Source organism: Tamandua tetradactyla, chromosome 7 (genome assembly GCF_023851605.1).
Source record: "Tamandua tetradactyla isolate mTamTet1 chromosome 7, mTamTet1.pri, whole genome shotgun sequence".
Taxonomy (NCBI): Eukaryota; Metazoa; Chordata; class Mammalia; order Pilosa; family Myrmecophagidae; genus Tamandua; species Tamandua tetradactyla.
Genome location: NC_135333.1, coordinates 22,062,062 through 22,085,560, shown reverse-complemented (window position 1 = coordinate 22,085,560; position 23,499 = coordinate 22,062,062). Strand labels below are relative to the sequence as shown.

General features: G+C 40.3%; 1 long non-coding RNA gene across 1 annotated transcript in view; it reads left to right on the top strand.

Moving 5' to 3' along the window:
• The first annotated feature begins 1,099 nt into the window (after nucleotides 1-1,099).
• LOC143690877 (uncharacterized) overlaps nucleotides 1,100-23,499 on the top strand; it is a 36,711-nt gene continuing 14,311 nt past the window's right edge. Inside the window, exon 1 of the long non-coding RNA XR_013179238.1 lies at nucleotides 1,100-1,521. This is a non-coding gene — a long non-coding RNA (uncharacterized LOC143690877). The remainder of the gene's footprint in view (nucleotides 1,522-23,499) is intronic.

The following is a 23,499-nucleotide window of genomic DNA, read 5'->3' as shown; positions in this document are numbered from 1 at the left end:
ACAACTAACTTGAAGAGTGCTTTGAAAAACTATTGCTTTTTCTTTCTTTGCTTTGTGTATATGCTATATTATACAATTTAAAAAATTTTAAAAAGTGGATATTCCAACAAACAAACAGAATTAAAATCACCACTTATGGCTTTGTCTCAGAAGTCACACAGTGTCATTACCACTATATTCTATTGACCAAAACTATCAACAAAGTCTCTCCAGCCTCAAGACAAGGGGACATAATTCCCACTCTCTATGAGGGGAACATAAAAGAATTTGCAAACACATTTTGAAATCAGTATACCTCAATGCAATGTGGCATCCTGGATTGTAATCTGCAACAGAAAGAAGACATGGGTGGGAGAACTGGTGAAATCCAAATAAAGTTTGGAGTTAAGTTGTTAGTAGTAGATCAATGTTAATTTCTTTGTTTTGACAAAAGTATTATGACAGTTTGTCACATTAGCAATAGGGGATCTGAGTGATAAGTATATGGGAATTCTCTGTACTATCTTTATAACTTTTCTGCAAATCTAAAGTATCCCCAAATAAAAAGTTTATTAACAAAAACTTATATGCCATCTTCTCTACACTCTAGGTACTGGAAGAGATTAGCTGGCTTCAAACAAAGAGGATCATGGCCATGTAGTAACTAAGAACACCCTCCTTTCTGCCAGCACTGTCCTTGTTATATACCTGTCTTATTACACTATATGTACCATAATCATCCACTTAATGCCTATCTCTCATGCTAGATGTCGTGTGCCCTGAAGGATCTTTTCTTACTACTCCTTTTATTCCCAGGGCCCAATGTAGTGTTAAGATTATATAGTATGTTGAACCATGTGAAAATACCAGGTAGGAGGACAGTCAAATAGTTGTAATTCATCTATAAACAAAATCAAATGGAATGGATTTCAATTGTATCTTAATTATATCTGTGCTAGTCTTTCCTTGTGTATGTACATACACACATGCAGAGCCCAGTGTTCCTGAAGGAGGAAATCTTGGAAAATAAGTACAGCTCGATGTTTTGCACTGACATTTCCATGGAGACTTTGGAATTTCTAACCCACCAGCTTCTGGAATCCTCTCTAACCTTTTGTCTCCAGATCAGGCCCAGCAGGAGCCAAGGCCTTTGCTGGACCAAGAATGACTGCCTTGCTCTAGTAGGCCAAGAGCCAAAGCTGCTGGGCTTCCAGACACAGACACAAATGTACAGGGTGGGGCCCGTGAGAGCAGCGTATCAGGCCCAGCTGGAAGACAGCCATGGGTGCTGCTAGAGTGAAAGCTGCAGGAAGTGGAGGAAGGAGGAAGTCATCTTGTTGGCAAGAACCACCCTCTTCCATTTCCCAGGAGGTCAGACAGATGTCATCAGATGGCTTTTTCTAGACTTGAGTGGAGCCTCTAATAGGATTTTAACAGGAGACAGCACAGGTCACATTTTTTCTTTTGCTTCTTTTAAAACTCAAGCTTGAGGATCATGGCAGCTGTCCTGGGATAGTCACAGGTTGTGTATCACTCTGCAAGGTCTGTATAAACATAAACAAGAAATGATCACTCAAAGGACCAAGACAGTTTTACAAACTGTTTCATGCATGCCACATGGTTTCTTCTAGGATAGGACTGAAATATGGCTCCAGGCAGATTTGAAGGGAGAAGGTGCTTAGTGGCTGAATGTGTTCTACCAACATGATGGTTGCCAACAAGTTGCCAGGCTAGATCCAAAAATATGTTATCTGTATCTCTGTTTATGAATTCTAATTCCCTGAACAGATCAGCTGGGGTATTTTGTTTCTATCTTTGAACATGGCTGGGCTTAAGACTTTCCAATTTCTTGTTCTCCGTAATTTAACATACAGCAATAAAACAGAACCATTTTCTGTGGTATTTAGTTAATGATGCAGGATCTGGCAGCCTCTTTTCCTTGCACCAAAGCCATCCTTGGGAAAAGCTCTCATTCAAACCCTCTGGAAGTTGTTTTTAGCCAACGGGTCCCAAGACTTAGACATTTTCAGGCAATCTGGTTCTTATTTTAAGTGAAAATAGTTTATTTTCCTCAGGACAAAAGAATGCCAACAATTCTGCAAAGCTCCTTCATCCTGCTACATCACCAGTAAGGGCCTTCTTGAGCTTGTCATGGCTTCAGGAGATTAGGAATTAAGAGAACTCCTGATGGCTGCCCAAGGAATCTTTTTATTTGGCATCTCTCTTCATTCTATGGGACGATGCAGCCGGGAGAATGCTGAAACCCAAAGTCTTCTTCTACAGAGAACCTTTGGAACCAAACATGATCAACAGAAGTATTAGCCACATTTCAATGAGAACTTAGAAATTTGATATAGGGCTAATAGGGAAGAAGATTTTTTGGCTAAAAACCAAGGATTTAATACTGACTCAAAGGCTCAGATGCAAAAAAGAATGTTCTTTAAGAGTGGACCTACAGGGCGGGCCGCGGTGGCTCAGCGGGCAAAGTGCTTGCCTGCTATGCCGGAGGACCTCGGTTCGATTCCCGGCCCCAGCCCATGTAACGAAAACGGAGAAACAAAATACAATAAAACAAGAAAATGTTTAAAAGATGTTTCCCTTTCTTCCTCTCTTCCTTCCTTCTATCCTTCCTTCCTTCTCTCTGTCTTTCCTTTAAAAAAAAAAAAAAAAAAAAAAAAAAAAAAAAAAAGAGTGGACCTACAGTTTGTCCTTCATAAGAGATCATAGGTATCAAGGGAAATTTGTAGCACCATACTTAGAAGTCTACCTTATGACTTACTCAAAAAGAGTGGAACCCGAGACCCTTGGAACCCATCATAAATATAAAATACATCTTCCCATTATAGCTATATTCTAATCTTTTGGAGGTTTGGGGAAGTCTTTATTTTTCTAGATGGAAGATTTTTTATTGTTTTAGGCCATCTTCCTAGAGAAGATGATCCATTATCATTTTAGCTCATCCTATATCTTTCCAACTTTTTCCTTCCATTCTCTTCCCATCCTTCCTTTCTTCTTTCTTTCACTCAGTTGGTCAAAATATAATTATTAAGTGCTTAACTATTTACATGACTATCTGGGCATTGGGAGATACAGCAATGTATCTTTCAGAATGAGCTAAGTTATGCTCCAGTAACAAATAATTCTAAAAGCTCAGTGTCTTAAAACAACAAAGATTTATTCTCTACATTCTTCTTACCCATTGAGGTTTGGTGGATGCTCTGATCACCAAAATCCATAGTCAGGAACTTAAGCTGATACAACGTCCAGAATCTGAAATGTTGATGGCTGCCACTGAGGGTGGGAAGACTTCACGTAGTCAGAAGTGCCATGAAAGTACAACAGGAAGATAGAGAATTACTGGGGGAAAGTTAGTCTGATTGGATGCTCAGAGTGGTCTCTCTGAGGAAGTGAGAATTGCGTTGAAACATGCTGTATGAAAAGGAGGCAGCTGTGAGAAGACAAGGTAGCAGAGCATTTTCAGGAAGAGGGACCTGCAGTGCTAACATCATGTATCAGGAACAGGCTCAGCCTGTCTGAGGAACAGGCAAATGTATTTTTTATTGTATGTATGAATACATATATATGTATGAATGATCTGGAAAATGACCGTGGTAGTTGGACCACGGAAAATGAGAGAGAAAGGAAGGGTAGATGGGTCTGTGAGGCAGCCTGAGGACCTACCCTTCTGGAACTTATAGGCCAGGACACTAAGTTGGAGTTTTATTCAAACTCTTTGTCTTTACATCTATCTTTACAAACAAAGCCCACTTAGTTTCTAGAGATGTCAAGCCCTTGCAGAACTTCACCTTCTGCTGAGACACCCTCTCCTCTTCCATCCCCACTTAACTCACCCAAATGTTTTCTCCAAGAAACCTTCTCTAATACCTCAATCTAATTTACAATCGTTGGCTTGAGTAGTACTATCAATTTTTCATTTGCTTTCCAGTCTCCCTCCCTAATATGATGCAAGCTTCTTGAGAGAAGGAACTAAGTCCCTAGCATAGTGTTAACACATTGTAGGCCCTGAATGGAGGGTTCAAATGAATTAACTAATAATTGATTGATTTAATTTATTAATATGTATCTTGCATCTTGTGACATTTGGCAGTATGCATGGTATGTGTGACAGAGCTTGGTAAAATCCTGCATACATATTATCACCACATATTTTCCACATGACCCAGACAAGTGTTTACCATAGAGTAAGTGCTTAATGAAGACCATCTGAATTGATTTAGGAGAGGCCTAGCTTACTTCAAGAAAACAACAAAGAGAACATGCAAAAGCAGGAAAATGGAGAGCATCTATTGATTACATTCTATATACCAGTGAAATGCGAGCTGCTCTGCCCACGTTACCTCATTTAATTTTAAAAACAGCTTTATAGGGGGTAAAAATGAGTGACTTAGCTAAATTAAGACCTGTTGCATAGTAGAGGCTCCATAAACATTAGCTGTCGTTATTATCATTTTTAATATTAACTTTATTATTATTGAAAAGGAGGGGGAGTTTTGGTGGACAGCATACGCCAGGCAGAGGCTGGGGGAAATTTATCCAGAGCGTAGAGAAGGGTGCAAGAGAGGAATCTCCCATAGCAGAGGGTCTTCAACTCTCAGGAGGTCTGGGAACCCTTTAGGACCATGATGAATTCCATGGACTTTCTCCCTAGAAATGTGCACATACACACAAAGTGTGCCCAGAATTTCAGATTTGCAGAAACACCAAAGCCATCCATGAATTCCAGTATAATAAATAACAGTTGTAACCATAGAATGCTAACTCTATGTCACTCTAGTTTAAATATTTCACACAAATTATCTCATTGAATCCTTAGAGCAACCCTAAAAGGTGGCTACTATTACTATTTCCCCCTTTACAGTCAAACTGAGACTGAAAACTAAAGTAGCCTGTCAAAGGAAATGTAAAGTTTGAGAGTAAGTCAAGGCAGGGATTTGAACCAAGCTGGCTCTAGAGAAAATATACCCATTCACACACTTCAACTGCCCCTCAAGAACCGGCCCTTTTGAGGGTACTGAGACCCCCTCCTGCATCCAAAGGAGAGACTTGTTCTCTTGATAGTAGACTCTTTGACTAATCAGAGATCACAGGCCACCTATTCCTCGCACCTGGAGGCTGCAGACCAAAGCCTTTTCCCAGCATGACCCTGAAAGTAAAAACCACTTTATTCTACAGCCGTCCTGGTTGAGCAGTAATCAGTTCCAGAGGTGTTACTGAAATCTATGTAATAGGTTTGAAATAATGAGCTTCCCTCACTCAAGCAGAAAATTCCTCCCCACAAGACTCCTCATCTCCTCTCCAGAGGAGTGTGCAAAAATTCCTTTTCTTCTTCATGGTATCAGATGTATTGATGGCTTAAGCTCTCACCCCAAACAATACCTTCAGGTATGCAACCAATCCTTCTTCATTAATCCCAGAATTGTAACAGTGTAACAGAGAGGAGAGGTTGATACTCTAGGAAAGTTTCAAGCTAGCAGAGACAGGTAGCATGCCCACAATTAATTATATACATTTATTGGAGAGCTGGTAAGCAAATTAATGTCATCAGTGATTTATTCCCTAATTTGCTCTGAGTATGCACCTCATAAATCAATAATAGAAAATGGCATTAAAGCATTGGTGTTAACTGTCAGCAAAAGGCAGCATACCGATCCTTTTAATTAAAAGAATGTGTGTGGTGAATAAGTCCATGTGTTATATTAGATATGGTACATTCTAAAATTGCTTCTTCACATCAAAAGAAATGTTGGGAGTTTGGAAGAGGATAAAAAACTGTAAATTTACAGTAAATGGCCAGAGACCTGGCTTTCTGGGTAAGGTATGGTAATTTGACATGCAGCCTCAGCCAAGACCATTCTGGAAATAAAGATAATGTTCTCTGGGTCCCAGGCCAGGCTCAGTCAATCCAGAAATGAGAGCTATTGCAGATATTCCATCAGAAAGACATTGAAAACTATGAGGTGGGGCATCCTATCCTTTTGAAGACCAGATGAAATTGATTCTGTTTTCCAAGCAAGTATAAAGGAATATGTAAATTTAGTAACCCAAAATAAAGGCATTCGAAGTTAGCAACTGAAGTTCTGAGGATTTAGTAAAGCTTTCTAAATCAGAAATCAAGAGAAATTTATCCTAAAAATCATCACAGTATTTACTTGGGTGAATAAGAGAAGAAGCTGTTACAATAGAGCATGAATTCCCATTTTAGTTTTTCCTAAAATTCTATTTACATAGAGGAAATAGAATTTTAAAAGAAGAAACTTGTTACCTGTGTGTAAGAACACACTGACCAATAGGTGCGTCTAACCTAAAACTAATCAGGCTTCTCTAGGGAGAAGTTGTGGGTGAGAGGCATGGTAGCGGAGTGGTTACAAGTTTAGGATTTGAGTCATGTTGATGTGGATTGAAATTCTGGCTCAACTACATAGGAGCTGTGTGAACTTGGACCAAGCACTTTATTCTCTCAGTGTCTCAGTTTTTATCCGTGTAAAGAATATAAGAATACCTACAATTTAAAAGTTGGTGCACATGAATCAATTAGTAGAGTACCTTGGCCTATGGAAAAGCCCAACAAATGTAAAAACAACAACAGTTATAATGTAGTGAAACAAGCATAAAAAAACCAAAAAAGTTCAATTCCCAGGGCCTGCCCATGCAAAAAAAAAAAAAAACAAAGGGGAGGGAAGAGCATGATTGGTTATCATAAGCCACACCACGGATGTAAAGAATCAGTACATCCTTGAGAGCACAGAAAGTTACTGAAGATATTGGGTTGAAAGAAAAGAGGATGGTAGAAGTAGGAAGCAGTGGCTAAGGGAGAGAAGCTAGGGGAGGGAATAAAATTCCTGAAAAATTCTTGACTGATCATTTTCCCTCTTTTTTTTTTTTTTTTATTTTTTTTTATTTTTTTATTAACGGAAAGAAAAAAAAAAGAAATTAACACAACATTTAGAAATCATACCATTCTACATATGCACTCAGTAATTCTTAACATCATCACATAGATGCATGATCATTGTTTCTTAGTACATTTGCATCGGTTTAGAGGAACTAGCAACACAACAGAAAAAGATATAAAATGTTAATATAAAGAAAAGAAATAAAAGTAGTAGTAATAGTAAAAAACAACAACAACAAACAAACCAACAAGCAAACAAAAACAAAAAAAACCCTATAGCTCAGATGCAGCTTCATTCAGTATTTTAACATGATTACTTTACAATTAGGTATTATTGTGCTGTCCATTTTTGAGTTTTTGTATCTAGTCCTGTTGCACAGTCTGTATTCCTTCAGCTTCAATTACCCATTGTCTTACCCTGTTTCTAACTCCTGCTGAACTCTGTTACCAATGACATATTTCAAGTTTATTCTCGAATGTCCGTTCACATCAGTGGGACCATACAGTATTTGTCCTTTAGTTTTTGGCTGGATTCACTCAGCATAATATTCTCTAGGTCCATCCATGTTATTACATGGTTCATAAGTTTATCTTGTCTTAAAGCTGCATAATATTCCATCGTATGTATATACCACAGTTTGTTTAGCCACTCTTCTGTTGATGGAGATTTTGGCTGTTTCCATCTCTTTGCAATTGTAAATAACGCTGCTATAAACATTGGTGTGCAAATGTCCGTTTGTGTCTTTGCCCTCAAGTCCTTTGAGTAGATACCTAGCAATGGTATTGCTGGGTCGTATGGCAATTCTATATTCAGCTTTTTGAGGAACCGCCAAACTGCCTTCCACAGTGGCTGCACCCTTTGACATTCCCACCAACAGTGAATAAGTGTGCCTCTTTCTCCGCATCCTCTCCAGCACTTGTCATTTTCTGTTTTGTTGATAATGGCCATTCTGGTGGGTGTGAGATGATATCTCATTGTGGTTTTGATTTGCATTTCTCTAATGACCAGGGACATTGAGCATCTCTTCATGTGCCTCTTGGCCATCCATATTTCTTCTTCTGGTAGGTGTCTGTTTAAGTCTTTTTCCCATTTTGTAATTGGGTTGGCTGTCTTTTTGTTGTTGAGTTGAATAATCTCTTTATAAATTCTGGATACTAGACCTTTATCTGATATGTCGTTTCCAAATATTGTCTCCCATTGTGTAGGCTGTCTTTCTACTTTCTTGATGAAGTTCTCTGATGCACAAAAGTGTTTAATTTTGAGGAGCTCCCATTTATTTATTTCCTTCTTCAGTGTTCTTGCTTTAGGTTTAAGGTCCATAAAACCACCTCCAGTTGTAAGATCCATAAGATATCTCCCAACATTTTCCTCTAACTGTTTTATGGTCTTAGACCTAATGTTTAGATCTTTGATCCATTTTGAGTTAACTTTTGTATAGGGTGTGAGAGATGGGTCTTCTTTCATTCTTTTGCATATGGATATCCAGTTCTCTAGGCACCATTTATTGAAGAGACTGTTCTGTCCCAGGTGAGTTGGCTTGACTGCCTTATCAAAGATCAAATGTCCATAGATGAGAGGGTCTATATCTGAGCACTCTATTCGATTCCATTGGTCGATATATCTATCTTTATGCCAATACCATGCTGTTTTGACCACTGTGGCTTCATAATATGCCTTAAAGTCAGGCAGCGCGAGACCTCCAGCTTCGTTTTTTTTCCTCAAGATGTTTTTAGCAATTCGGGGTACCCTGCCCTTCCAGATAAATTTGCTTATTGGTTTTTCTATTTCTGAAAAATAAGTTGTTGGGATTTTGATTGGTATTGCATTGAATCTGTAAATCAATTTAGGTAGGATTGACATCTTAACTATATTTAGTCTTCCAATCCATGAATACGGTATGCCCTTCCATCTATTTAGGTCTTCTGTGATTTCTTTTAACAGTTTTTTGTAGTTTTCTTTATATAGGTTTTTTGTCTCTTTGGTTAAATTTATTCCTAGGTATTTGATCTTTTAGTTGCGATTGTAAATGGGATTCGTTTCTTGATTTCCGCCTCAGCTTGTTCATTACTAGTGTATAGAAAAGCTACAGATTTTTGAATGTTGATCTTGTAGCCTGCTACTTTGCTGTACTCATTTATTAGCTCTAGTAATTTTGTTGTGGATTTTTCTGGGTTTTCTACATATAATATCATATCGTCTGCAAACAGTGATAGTTTTACTTCTTCCTTTCCAATTTTGATGCCTTGTATTTCTTTTTCTTGCCTAATTGCTCTGGCTAGAACTTCCAACACAATGTTGAATAATAGTGGTGATAGTGGACATCCTTGTCTTGTTCCTGATCTTAGGGGGAAAGTTTTCAATTTTTCCCCATTGAGGATGATATTAGCTGTGGGTTTTTCATATATTCCCTCTATCATTTTAAGGAAGTTCCCTTGTATTCCTATCTTTTGAAGTGTTTTCAGCAGGAAAGTATGTTGAATCTTGTCAAATGCCTTCTCTGCATCAATTGAGATGATCATGTGATTTTTCTGCTTTGATATGTTGATATGGTGTATTACATTAATTGATTTTCTTATGTTGAACCATCCTTGCATACCTGGGATGAATCCTACTTGGTCATGATGTATAATTCTTTTAATGTGTTGTTGGATACGATTTGCTAGAATTTTATTGAGGATTTTTGCATCTGTATTCATTAGAGAGATTGGTCTGTAGTTTTCTTTTTTGTAATATCTTTGCCTGGTTTTGGTATGAGGGTGATGTTGGCTTCATAGAATGATATAGGTAGTTTTCCCTCCACTTCGATTATGTTGAACAGTTTGAGGAGAGTAGGTACTAATTCTTTCTGGAATGTTTGATAGAATTCACATGTGAAGCCGTCTGGTCCTGGACTTTTCTTTTTAGGGAGCTTTTGAATAACTAATTCAATCTCTTTACTTGTGATTGGTTTGTTGAGGTCGTCTATTTCTTCTTGAGTCAAAGTTGGTTGTTCATGTCTTTCCAGGAACCTGTCCATTTCTTCTAAATTGTTGTATTTATTAGCGTAAAGTTGTTCATAGTATCCTGTTATTACCTCCTTTATTTCTGTGAGGTCAGTAGTTATGTCTCCTCTTTCATTTCTAATCTTATTTATTTGCATCCTCTCTCTTCTTCTTTTTGTCAATCTTGCTAAGGGCCCATCAATCTTGTTGATTTTCTCATAGAACCAACTTCTGATCTTATTGATTTTCTCTATTGTTTTCATGTTTTCAATTTCATTTATTTCTGCTCTAATCTTTGTTATTTCTTTCCTTTTGCTTGCTTTGGGATTAGTTTGCTGTTCTTTCTCCAGTTCTTCCAAGTGGGCAGTTAATTCCTGCATTTTTGCCTTTTCTTCTTTTCTGATAAAGGCATTTAGGGCAATAAATTTCCCTCTTAGCACTGCCTTTGCTGCGTCCCATAAGTTTTGATATGTTGTGTCTTCATTTTCATTTGCCTCTAGGTATTTACTAATTTCTCTTGCAATTTCTTCTTTGACCCACTTGTTGTTTAAGAGTGTGTTGTTGAGCCTCCATGTATTTATGAATTTTCTGGCACTCCGCCTATTATTGATTTCCAACTTCATTCCTTTATGATCCGAGAAAGTGTTGTGTATGATTTCAATATTTTTAAATTTGTTAAGACTTGCTTTGTGACCCAGCATATGGTCTGTCTTTGAGAATGATCCATGAGCACTTGAGAAAAAGGTGTATCCTGCTGTTGTGGGATGTAATGTCCTATAAATGTCTGTTAAGTCAAGTTCATTTATAGTAATATTCAGGTTCTCTATTTCTTTATTGATCCTCTGTGTAGATGTTCTGTCCATTGATGAGAGTGGTGAATTGAAGTCTCCAACTATTATGGTATATGTGTCTATTTTCCTTTTCAGTGTTTGCAGTGTATTCCTCACGTATTTTGGGGCATTCTGGTTCGGTGCGTAAATATTTATGATTGTTATGTCTTCTTGTTTAATTGTTCCTTTTATTAGTATATAGTGTCCTTCTTTGTCTCTTTTAACTGTTTTACATTTGAAGTCTAATTTGTTGGATATTAGTATAGCCACTCCTGCTCTTTTCTGGTTGTTGTTTGCATGAAATATCTTTTCCCAACCTTTCACTTTCAACCTATATTTATCTTTGGGTCTAAGATGTGTTTCCTGTAGACAGCATATAGAAGGATCCTGTTTTTTAATCCATTCTGCCAGTCTATGTCTTTTAATTGGGGAATTCAGTCCATTGACATTTAGAGTTATTACTGTTTGGATAATATTTTCCTCTACCATTTTGCCTTTTGTATTATATATATCATATCTGACTTTCCTTCTTTCTACACTTTTCTCCATGTCTCTCTCTTCTGTCTTTTTGTATCTGACTCTAGTGCTTCCTTTAGTATTTCTTGCAGAGCTGGTCTCTTGGTCACAAATTCTCTTAGTGACTTTTTGCCTGAGAATGTTTTAATTTCTCCCTCATTTTTGAAGGACAATTTTGCTGGATATAGGAGTCTTGGCTGGCAGTTTTTCTCTTTTAGTAACTTAAATATATCATCCCACTGTCTTCTAACTTCCATGGTTTCTGCTGAGAAATCTACACATAGTCTTATTGGGTTTCCCTTGTATGTGATGGATTGTTTTTCTCTCGCTGCCTTCAAGATCCTCTCTTTCTCTTTGACCTCTGACATTCTAACTAGTAAGTGTCTTGGGGAACGCCTATTTGTGTCTAATCTCTTTGGGGTGCGCTGCACTTCTTGGATCTGTAATTTTAGGTCTTTCATAAGAGTTGGGAAATTTTCAGTGATAATTTCTTCCATTAGTTTTTCTCCTCCTTTTCCCTTCTCTTCTCCTTCTGGGATACCCACTACACGTATATTTGTACGGTTCACATTGTCCTTGAGTTCCCTGATACCTTGTTCAAATTTTTCCATTCTTTTCCGGATAGTTTCTGTTTCTTTTTGGAATTCAGATGTTTCATCCTCCAAATCACTAATTCTATCTTCTGTTTCTTTAAATCTGTCATTGTAGGTATCCATTGTTTTTTCCTTCTTTTCTACTTTATCTTTCACTTCCATAAGTTCTGTGATTTGTTTTTTCAGTTTTTCTATTTCTTCTTTATGTTCAGCCCATGTCTTCTTCATGTCCTCCCTCAATTTATCGATTTCGTTTTTGAAGAGGTTTTCCATTTCTGTTCGTATATTCAGCATTAGTTGTTTCAGCTCCTGTATCTCATTTGAACTATTGGTTTCTTCGTTTGACTGGGCCATATGTTCAATTTTCTGAGCGTGATCCGTTATCTTCTGCTGGCGTCTGGGCATTTAGTCAGATTTCCCCGGGTGTTCGACCCCACAGGTTGAAAGATTTTTCTGTGCAATCTCTTGGTTCTGTTTTTCTTATCCTGCCCAGTAGGTGGCGCTCGTGGCACACGTTTGTCTGTGGGTTCCACCAGTGAAAGTTGCTGTAGGTCCTTTAACTCTGGAAAATTCTCGCCGTAGGGGAGGTTCGGCAGCCGAAGCGTCTTGGAAGAATGCCAGCCGGCCTGGGGTTCCGAATGCGGGGAGGGTCGCCGGCCGTCGCAGCACAGGAGAGCGTCCGGCCAAATTAGCTAGTCAGCCCGGGGCACCAAGCGTGGCGGGAGGGCGCCAGCTGTCGCAGCCCGGGAGAGTGCACTGTTCCCAGCCGACGGGGGAGTCACGTGTTTGGAAGGGATCCCCCAGTCACTGTTCTCCGCAGTCTGGGGATTTCCGACCCAACTATCTCAGTTGTTCCGGGGGGCCTCGTGTGGCGGGGGCACCAGCCGCTGCGGCCTAAGGGGACCGTCTGTCCAATTCTACCAGCTGGCCTGGGAAGGTGGAAGGGAGGGACTCCGGTCGCTTGCCGTCCCACCCAGGAAAGCCCGTGCCCCTTGGTGATCTCACCGGAGCTGGTTCTCCCAGATAATCAGCCGTTCCAGGATGGGGCACGCTGTCCCTTTGATCTCCCTCGTGGCTCCGGGAGCTGCTCTGTATTATCTCCACTCCCCCAGTAGCTGTTCTGGAGGAGGAAAGGTGAGGGTGGCAAGGCTGTCGAGGCTGGTGGCGGAGGAGCACGGTGAAGGTGGGGGAAGAGGGCACCGTGGTGGTTGGAGAGCAGCCGGAGCAGGAGGGGGAGGAGGGGGGAGAAGGAGGTCGGGCGGCTCAGCTGCTGCGGGGCGTGGGCGCTGCGCGGCGGGCCGGCGGAGAAAGAGGGGGGGGAAGGAGGTCGGGCGGCTCAGCTGCTGCGGGGCGTGGGCGCCGCGCGGCGGGCCGGCGGAGAAAGAGGGGGGGGAAGGAGGTCGGGCGGCTCGGCTGCTGCGGGGCGTGGGCGCCGCGCAGCGGGCCGGCGGAGAAAGAGGGGGGGGAAGGAGGTCGGGCGGCTCGGCTGCTGCGGGGCGTGGGCGCCGCGCGGCGGGCCGGCGGAGAAAGAGGGGGGGGAAGGAGGTCGGGCGGCTCGGCTGCTGCGGGGCGTGGGCGTCACGCGGCGGGCCGGCGGGGAAAAACATTTTCCCTCTTGAGCCTCAATTCCTAGGCAGTAAAATAGGAGCAAGAGCTTTGGGCAGGATAATCTCTGGATCCCTTTAGATTGCCGTGAATTTGTTAGCCAGAGGTCACATTGGACTGAGGGTTTCCTGGCTTCCTAAAGGCAATATGAAAGATCTGTCCCTCTGTTTAGACAAGTACATTTCTTTAATTAGCATTTCTTTGCAAAGTCTCACTTCTCAAACCAGTACTAAGAAAGGTAGATGTTGCATTTGGTTTCTTTACTGCTCAAGACCTCTGAGACCCTTTTGTATGTGTGGTGATGGTGGTGGGAGGAGGGTGCAGGAACCAAAGCCAATCTTGGAGTGATGTCCCATTATTCTCAAGCTTCAAACGTAACATGGCAGACTTCAAATCACACAGTCCTGCTCATTGTGTGACCTTGGATAAGTTACATAAATCTTTTAAACCTATTTCTTCTTCTGTAAAATGGGGTTACTAATACCTACTTGGTAAGTTTGGGGAAGGACCACATGGTTTAGAGAAATGAAAGAAGTCAATCTGCAGAGAATAAAACAAATGAGTGGTCCTGAGAAGAAGACTAGATACAGAGAGATTCAGAGAGACAAACTTTTATGTGATTAACTCTGCATTTGAAGACTTGAGACTCAGCAATTTTCCTCTCCTCGATTTCATGAGGTATCCAATAGCATTATCCTGTCCTTTGTACATGAGTTCAAATTGGACATTTGTTACTTTCAACCAAATAGTCCTTAGTATGAGGATGAAATGAAGTAACAGATGAAAGCAGTTAGTATATCATAGTCCTTTCTCCGCCTTCCAGTTACTCTGTAAATGTGTTGTGGAAATGGAAGCCCTTAATGAATATTCAACAACACTAGCTACAATTTGCTGCACGTGTATTCGCTTGCCAGCGGGTATATAATTTGTCTCTGAAGGCGGGCAGGAAGAAATGGGCAAGGGAGAAAAGGAGGTAGCAAGGTACTCTCTTGTAACCACTCCTGCCTCCTGCTAACTCTTTTGTGCACACACTACTCCTTGCCTGGAATACTTTCATCCCTGGTATCTCTGTCCCTGTAGAAACCTTCCAGTCTTTCTTTCAGGGTCTGAGGAAAATGACATCCTCCCCAGGAAGTCATTTCTGTTTTCCTTAGATAGATGTGGTCCCTCCCTGGTCTCCTCTTGTAGTACCTTGTACATCTCTGCTGTCACTCATTACATTTGGCTTCTACAGTCCCAGCTCAGATACCTCCTCTAGGGCCCAGGCCACGTCATCAAGCTGCCTGCTCCTAGGCAAACATAGAGCTCATAATTTCTCCCTGCAGATCTGAGTAAGCACTCTGGAGACAGACAATCTGGCTCCATCAAGCTTAATTCAGTGATTTTGGGCAAGTTACTCAATTTCTCTGAGTCTCAGTTTTCTCATTTGTAAAACAGAGATGATTAGAATACCCCTAGTTTGGATCAGGCTCTCTGTTAATGCTCTCATGGTGCCCTGTAATTCTTTCCATTGTGGCATATATCACAATTGTAATTAAGTGATTGATTAGGTAATTAATGCTTTACTATACATCGTCTCTGTTAGAATGTGAACTTTCCTGAGGCAGAGATCATATCTGCATTGTTTATTGCTTTATTACAAATTTCTAGGACTTGGTTGAATAAATGTATTAATTAATTCATTATGTAATTAATTAACATGTGTATGAATGAATTATATAGTTGTCATATTCTCCTATATATGATAGTCCCCTTTAGGAAAAATTGCATCCTTCTCATTTTTGTATCCCTCACAGTGCCTAACAGAGTATGGGAGTTAAACATTAAGAGAATTGAGTTGAAGTGCAGCTCTGTTGAGGGTCAGTTAGGAAAGATACTCTGGAGAGCAGTGAGAAGATTCCCCATAAGTTCTCAATGTTCTTTTGAGGTAGACCAGTTGTCTCACCTTCTACACCTGTAATATCTTGGCCCATGACATGCCAACACAACATTGCTAGACCTCAGGCTGTCAGCTCAGAACTCAAGGCAAAACCTTGTCCAGTTTCCATGACCTCATTAAACAAAATCAAGGGACAGGGAGGACCCAACCCTCACTTTACCACACTGAAATGAACAGATGACTTGCATCAAGGGTAGAACTTTCACACATATTCAATGGAGAGCTACAGCCTTGATCATACTCAAAGTTTTATGAAAGATATTTATGCCAACTTATGTTATAGGCATTGCTTCAAGTACATCTTCCCCAAGAGTACTGAATCTGAGAGTATAGGCTTAAAGTATGTGGATTTAAAAATTCAGTTTTTTTTAAAAAATTGAATCTTCCAGATCCAAGCATTTGGAAGTAAATTGAAATTTGTTCTCTTCTATAGCTGCATCAAACACCTAACCCCAGACTGCAAAAAGTAAAAAAGATAATATATCTACAAAGATTAAATGTATGGTTATAGATACATTTTTGTTACATATGCATTCATCATCCACTCTATATAAACATTGTGCTATATTCCCCAAGGAACAAGGAATTTAAGTACAAACATAAATACAGACAGGCATAATTCTCAATGATTTTACTGATGTGCAGGGGAAATAATATCAAAGTAATAAATAATAGCCATTTAAAGCATCTTGGATGTAGGTAATAGAAAACTCTAATTCACAATGGCTTCAATAATTTGGAAATGTATTAGCAAGTCCAAAAGTTGGGTAGGTTTTAAAGTTGGGTGATTTCATGGCTGATGATATCATCAATGCAAAGATCCTTTCCATTACTCCACTCTGCATCTTCAGTGTTAGCTTCATCATTAGTCTAGAGAAGTACCCCATGTACCATCTGAACATCCAAGGCAAAAAAAGGCCATCTTTCCTTTTTGTGTCTCCTTTTTAGAAGAAAGAAAACCTTCCCCAGAAACCTCTAGGAGATCTCTTCTCCCATCGCATTGTCCAGACCTGGGTCACATTCCCATTCTTACACCAATCACTGTCAAAATGGGATTGGGGCTAACCATGGTTAGAATTTAGTTCTATAGCTATGATATGGTCACTGTTTGAACAACTGTTTGAAAGGTAGAACCAAAACATAACTGAGGCTCTGGATGTCAGGAAAAGGGGGGAATAAATGACAAAGGGAAACCGACAATATCTGCTAGAATATTTAACATTAACTTGGTATTCAAATCCTTTGCCTACACATTATCACTTGAATATAAGCTCCGTGGGCTCAGGAATCTATGTATTCTTTGCTCTAGGATGTGTCCCAAATGCATAGAAAATACTCTGGCATATAGTAAGTAATCAAGACATGTTTGTGAAATGGATGAAATATTGAAATGGATGCAATATTATGCCCTCATTTTACAGATATGAAAGCAGAAGTTTAGAATGGTTATGTGGATTTTCCAATCATCTAGCTACTGGGTCAAAAGAAGGTTTTGAGCTTGTATTTTGCAAACTCCAAATCCAGTGCTTATTTGAATCACTTTGGTTTAGCTTTCTTATTTATTGATGAGGTACAGATAGAGTGTTGTGGGATATCATAGGGGATAGGTACTAATTCCAACTGGGAAATTCAGGAGATTTCATGGACTAGGCACACATAAATTGTATGTGCATTCATACATATAATAAAAATACATAAAATACATGTATAATAATAACTCCTATGTAGGATCAGGTTTAAACTTCTAACTTTCAGTGTAATAGTTATGCTTACATAATCTGTATATGACCATGACAAAACATTTTGTCTCACTTTTCTAATTTGTGCTAATTTGGGATAATGTATTTAATAGCAACACACTGGATTTTGTCAGCTTCTTCCTTGATGTGTCTTCATTTACCTTAATTTACAATAGTGAGACAGACTTCATAATCTGGTATGGTGTGCCTGGACCATTTCATTTACTGATACAGTCATTCAGCAGCTATTTACCAAACACACATCATGGGCAGAGAGGCCTGGAACAGGGGAAAAGGAGGATACCCTTTAATATACAATAGTTAGAGATAGTGTCTCCAGTAAGGTGACACTGGAGCAGAACTGAATGAAGTAAGGGAGGGAGTCCAGCAATTACCTGGGTGAAGAACATTTTAGACTGATCAAACAGGAAACACAACGTTCCTGAGATGGGGGGTGCTTGATGTGTTTGAAGACCAATGAAGAGGTTGGTGCAACCAAAACAGAATGGTCAAAGGGGTAGAGTGATGGTAGGAGATGAGGCCAGAGGAGCCAAAAACTTGTTGATGTTGGTTCATAAGGCTTCTCTGCATGCAGTGGTAGGGATGGCTAGAGAGATATGCACACTCCCTCAAACCAGCATCAGTGAATCCACTCTGGGGAGAGGGCATGTCATGTAATGCACACAAAGGAAATTCCCTCCAGCTCAGCATCAGAAAGAAGCCATGTGACATGGGAGTCAGAAGGCCTGTGATAGAACTGTTAAAATAGTTGAAAAAGTAATCCAACTTCAACTAGAGATATGATTCAAACTGATCTGGATAGGACTAAGGTAAATCAGAATACAGAGTAAAGGGTGATATTGTCCATATTTTAAAACTTCAACTTCTGTGTAACCAAAAGAAGATACGTTTATTTGATGCAAAGTTTATATTTTGGGTAGCACATTATCTAATTTAACTTGTATGGCCAGTTTATTTGAACACCATAATTACATGGAATCTTGAATAGGATGTGAGCTCCTGTTTGGTTTGTACAGATTAGTATGATGCCCTGATACATCCCAGAGTAATTTGGCCAGAGAATAAAAAAGTATTTGCAAAATCCCCTTGGGGTACTGGAGAAAGAGGCAGAAATATTAAACTTCCCCATCTGAGGAAAATTCCTGATATTTTCACAAATGGTGGGGACAACCAATGCGATAGGCTGAGCCTTCAATCTTGGGGTTTGCCCCTATGAATCTACTCCTGCAAAGAAGAAGATAAGCCTACTTATTATTATGCCTACGAGTCAACCCCAGAGAACCTCTTTTGTTTCTCAGATGTGGCTTCTCTCTCTAAGTCAACTTAGCAGGTGAACTCACTGCTATACCCTCTACATGGGACATGATTTCCAAGGATGTAAATCTCCCTGATGGTGGGGCAGTACCCCTGGGATGAGCCAGGACCCAGCATTATGGGATTAAGAAAGCCTTCTTGACCAAAAGGAGGAAGAGAGAAATGAGACAAAATAAAGTTTCAGTGGCTGAGAGATTTTAAACAGAGTCAAGAGGTTATCCTGGAGGTTATTCTTATGCATTATATAGATATCCTTTTTTAGTTTATGGTATATTGTAGTGGCTGGAGGGAAGTACCTGAAACTGCTGAACTGAGTTCCAATAGCCTTGACTCTTTTTTTTTTTTTTTTACATGGGCAGGCACCAGGAATCGAATCCAGGTCTCTAGCATGGCAGGTGAAAACTCTGCTGGCTGAGCCACCATGGCCGTCCCCCAGTAGCCTTGATTTTTGAAGATGATTGTGTAATGATATAGCTTTTACACATATGGCTGGGTGATTGCAAAAAAAAAAAATTTCTGATGCTTCTTTTATCCAGAGTATGGATAGATGAGTAAAAAATGAAGGAAAAAAATTAAAGGGGATAAAGGGTAAAAAATTGGGTAGATTGAAATACTAATGGTCAATGAGAAGGAGGGGTAAAGGATATGGGTTGCATGAGTTTTTCTTTTTTGACCTTAAGCAAATTATGTAACCTGAGTCTCAGCCTTTTCATTTGTAAAATGTGGATCCTCATACTTCTTCACAGTAGCGTGAAGAGAGCAAAATAATGCAAGTCACACAAGTAAAATGGTGTCTAGAATGTAGTAGACATTCAGTAAAAGCTCACCATGGCCACTGCTACACTTTGCTAATATTTACTCAGCCTGACAGACATTCACCAAGTTAGTCCTTTTCCAAGCAGACTACATATTATTCAAAACTAAAAGGAGTCTTCCCCGAAACATAAACATTTACAGAAACAGCAGCAATGTCCCTGGAGTGAAAGTCAGACAACTTCACAAGGTAGCTGAGAAGTTGGCATCCCTCCATGTCGATGAGCAGCAGACAGCACATCTGAGGCTGGGGTGGAAGAGGAAAGAAGAATAAAGTACCCTCTTTGACAACTTGAGGACATTGAGCGGGATTCCACACCTCTTGAGCTCTTTTGCAGCGTTCTCTCAGCATCCTGAGCGCAGACTGTTTTCCCTTCCTGTTCTCGGAGAGGCCAAATATGACTCATCCCTACAGAACACCTGGGCCTGTGGTTTGGGCCACAACAGAGGGCAAAGGAGGTGGAAGCTACTGAAAGGCGGGAATGAATGCAGCCACGTGTCAGGCCTGAAGCAGCTGTGGGAGACCTGGAGTGGAGTCAAGGGACAAAGCAACCCCAAAACTGCCTGACTCCAGAGTCCTCTCGTCCTCTTCCCATACTGTCTCCAGTAAGGATGAAGAAGGAGTCATTTGTCTTTCGTAACTTGGGTGAAGGAGCTCTGCACTGGGCAGAGGAAGATGATCTTGTACCTGGAGCTGTCGGAGTATCAGGCAGGAGGAAAAGGAGGATGGGATAGACATGAACAACACAAGAGTGGCACACTCTGTAGGGTTGCTGCTTGGCTACATTTTGGAGCAGCATGGAGACAGAGAAAGACATCTTATTCTACTGCCTGGTCCCAGACTCTTCCTTTCTAACTGAAATAAATGAAAGTATCATATTTTACTGTTATAGCACTTTGGACATTGTATCATGTCCCCAGCACAATGGGATTGAGAAGCCTTCTTAACCAAAAGAGGGAAGAAGGAAATGAGACAAAATAAAAGTTTCAGTGGCTTGAGAGATTTCAGAGTCGAGAGGTTATCATGGAGGTTATTGCTATGCATTATACAGATATCCCTTTTTAGTTTATGGTGTATTGGAGTGGCGGAGGGAAGTACCTGAACACTGTTGAACTGTGTTCCAGCAGCCTTGATTCTGGAAGACGACTGTATAACTATGTAGCTTTCACAACCTGACCATAGGCATGAGCCCATTTGTAAGAAGGACCTTTGACGATGTTATTAGTTAAGGTGTGCCCAAACTGAACGAGGATGGGCCTTAAACCAACATGGCTAAAAATCCTTATAGGCAAAGGAAATTGGACAAAGAAACGAAGCCATGGGGGAGTAGCCAGAATCTGGAAGTCAGCGGGCCCCAAAGAGAAAGGAAAAGACACTGCCTTGTGCATTTCCATGTGATAGAAAAGCCAAGGACCAAGAATCGCCAGCAACCAGCCCCACGATGCCACAGTCTTCAGGGAGAAAGTATTGCCTTTCTAACACCTCAATTTCAAACCTCTCTTAACCTCAAAACCATGAGCCAATAAATTCCCGCTACTCAAGCCAACCCATTGTATGTTATTTGTTTTAGCAACTGGGAAGCTAAAACAAGCACTTTACAGTTTAAAAGAACATTTCTTGGGAAGACCTTGATTAAAACCTTACTGTGCCTTAAATCCCCACATAACTCTCCTATTCTCTCTCCCCAGCTGGGACTACTCTTCCTGCTACCCAAAGACTCAGTCCTTCCCTGGTCCCAAGCTGATCCTGAGTTCTTGTGGTTTCCTTTGACTCCATTTTAACAAATATTTGAGCCCTCCTGTGATATGCAGGCACAGGGCCAAGCAGCAGGGATTCAAAGGTGCAGAAAATTGGGTCTCTGCCTCCAAATATCTCACAGTCTAGCTTCACTCCTGCCAGCTGCACCTGTCCCCATCTCATGCATACACATCCTCCCAGTCCAGTGTAGCTTCACATGAAACCCTAAATTCAAATCTTAGCTCTATTTCTTACCAGCCATGCAAACTTGGGCAGAAAATTTATTCTCTCAGAATCAGTATTCTCACATTTGCAAAATAAGGGAAAAAAGTTCCCATCCTGTCTATCTCAATATGATTGTTGAAGATCCCCTGAGAAAATAGACAAGAAAGATTTTTGCAGAAATTAAATGTTATATAAATCACATATGCCAAAATGGGCAGCATAATAAAAATAAATGAAGAAGGACAAAAATTAAAAAGAGAAAAAAGAAGTTTAAAGTTCCTGGAGTGGCATAACTAGCAAGCATGTGGAGGCCTGAGGCATGATTTAAACATTGGTATTGGGACTCTGGAAGCCCACAGAGTCCTTCTTAGCTTTATTTCAAAGTGTTGATAAATTCCTTGGCCGCACTGAAGGGACTGAAAGACCATCCAGAACCCAGCACCCAAGCAAATAGTCCCAAACAGCCACATGACTTCCTTCCTGTCTCTCCTCAAGTAACTTGTTTTTACTGGAAACTACTTTCCTCTTCCTTTCTGGAAAACTCTGTTTACAAAAACTAGCCCTTAAAGGCAAGCCAAAAAGAAACCTCTCTCCACCAACCAGCTTTGGAATTTCACCGGTTACACTTCTAACTTTAACCAAAACAGGGCTGTGACTCACCACTTGTTCTTGGGGGTGGGAGGGGGCAGTCCCTTTCCCATTTATCTTCCCAGGAGATCACATCCTGTGTAATTATCAGTATAAAGCAAGCTGCAAGAATGCCTCCATGAGAAAAAAATAGTGAAAAATTGATTTTGGGAAACTCCATCCACATCACACTTGCTTACATTCTCTAAACTTCCACTCTGGCTATCATTTGCCAACTTATCTACGCCACCTTATCTATCTATCTTCAAGATGAACTTCAGCGCCCTCTCCCTTGCTTCTGCTCTACTGCATCAAGATTTCTTTCAATGCATACCCCTTCATCCTAAGCCCACCACTTCTCAGTTATGTGATCCTAAAAATAGCTCTCCAAGCTTAGTTTCCCGACCTCTGACATGGGGATAATATTGGCAGCAATAGCATGAACTGGGTCAGTTTCCTCATAGGGTTGTTTTTAGGGTTAAAAGCAATAATTGGCACATGGGAAGTATTTGATAAATATTATTATATTTCGGGGAGGAAATATATGCCAAAGCACCTTTTATAGTACCAGAAACATAACAGACCCTCAAATTATGTTAGTTTCTTTCCCTTCTTTTCATTCCTCTTCCCGAAACAGCCCCTCCTGGCTGTGACCCTCCACTATGGTAGCAGAGAATGTGCTATTTGAAGGTCACTCTTGAGAGATCTGTAAGCTCAGTACATTTTTACTGGAAGCAGAGCCTTTTTAGTAATGTGAAATATTGGGATGGAATTTGCATTTTCTAGATGGTGCTTTTTAGTAATACGTTAGTTCAGTTGTCCTCAGCCATGGGCACATACCAGCAACGCCACACAGAGGTTCTATAACGGTTTCTAAGAGATCAAGTTTCTTGGTGAGAAAATAAAATCATTAACTGTCTTGAGGGGCCTCTTAAGAGGGTGATACTCCTGCTCTCCCCTCCCTCACTTCTCATTGAGGAGAGATGAAAGGTTGACCCCAAGGTGACACTGGGAGAAAACCTGGCCGTGCTATTTCCAACCTGTTTGGATTCTCTTTTCCAATCTGCTTTTAGAGCCAATGTGTTCTGGTTCTCTCACTTCTCGTGGAAAGAAAGCTGAGGTAGTCCAGTTATGCCAGTGACTAGGAGGATAAAATCTAATTGAAGGGAAATACTAAAAGTCTTTTCTGTTTGCATAGGTAATCAGACTCAATCCAAATTTAATCAATAATAAAAGTGATAGGTTGATATCTGTGGTAGCCATTGGTGCTATTTTCCAAATGCTTTCTCTTATCCCCAATTGGATACAGACTTGGAAGACACTTTACGGACCTCTTATGATAGGTGGGGTCATGTGACTGGTTGTAGCCAATATTTGGGGAGTAGAAGTAGCATGTGTCAAGTGTGGGATACGTATTCAAAAATCAATGCAATCTCTTTTCTATTAAATTTACCATTTCTTAGTTCTAAGGAAGTTACCTTTACTTAGTTCTACTGTTTCTTATTTTTGCCTTGATTAGATTTGCTAAGGATATCTTTTTTTAATCTTCAAAAACAGTGTTTGGATTTGACAGTTCTGACTTTCTGTTTTGTAATGTATAATTTCTCCTTTCATGGTTGTTATTTCCTTTGAGTCTATTATATTTTTTCCCTCTAACTTTTGAGT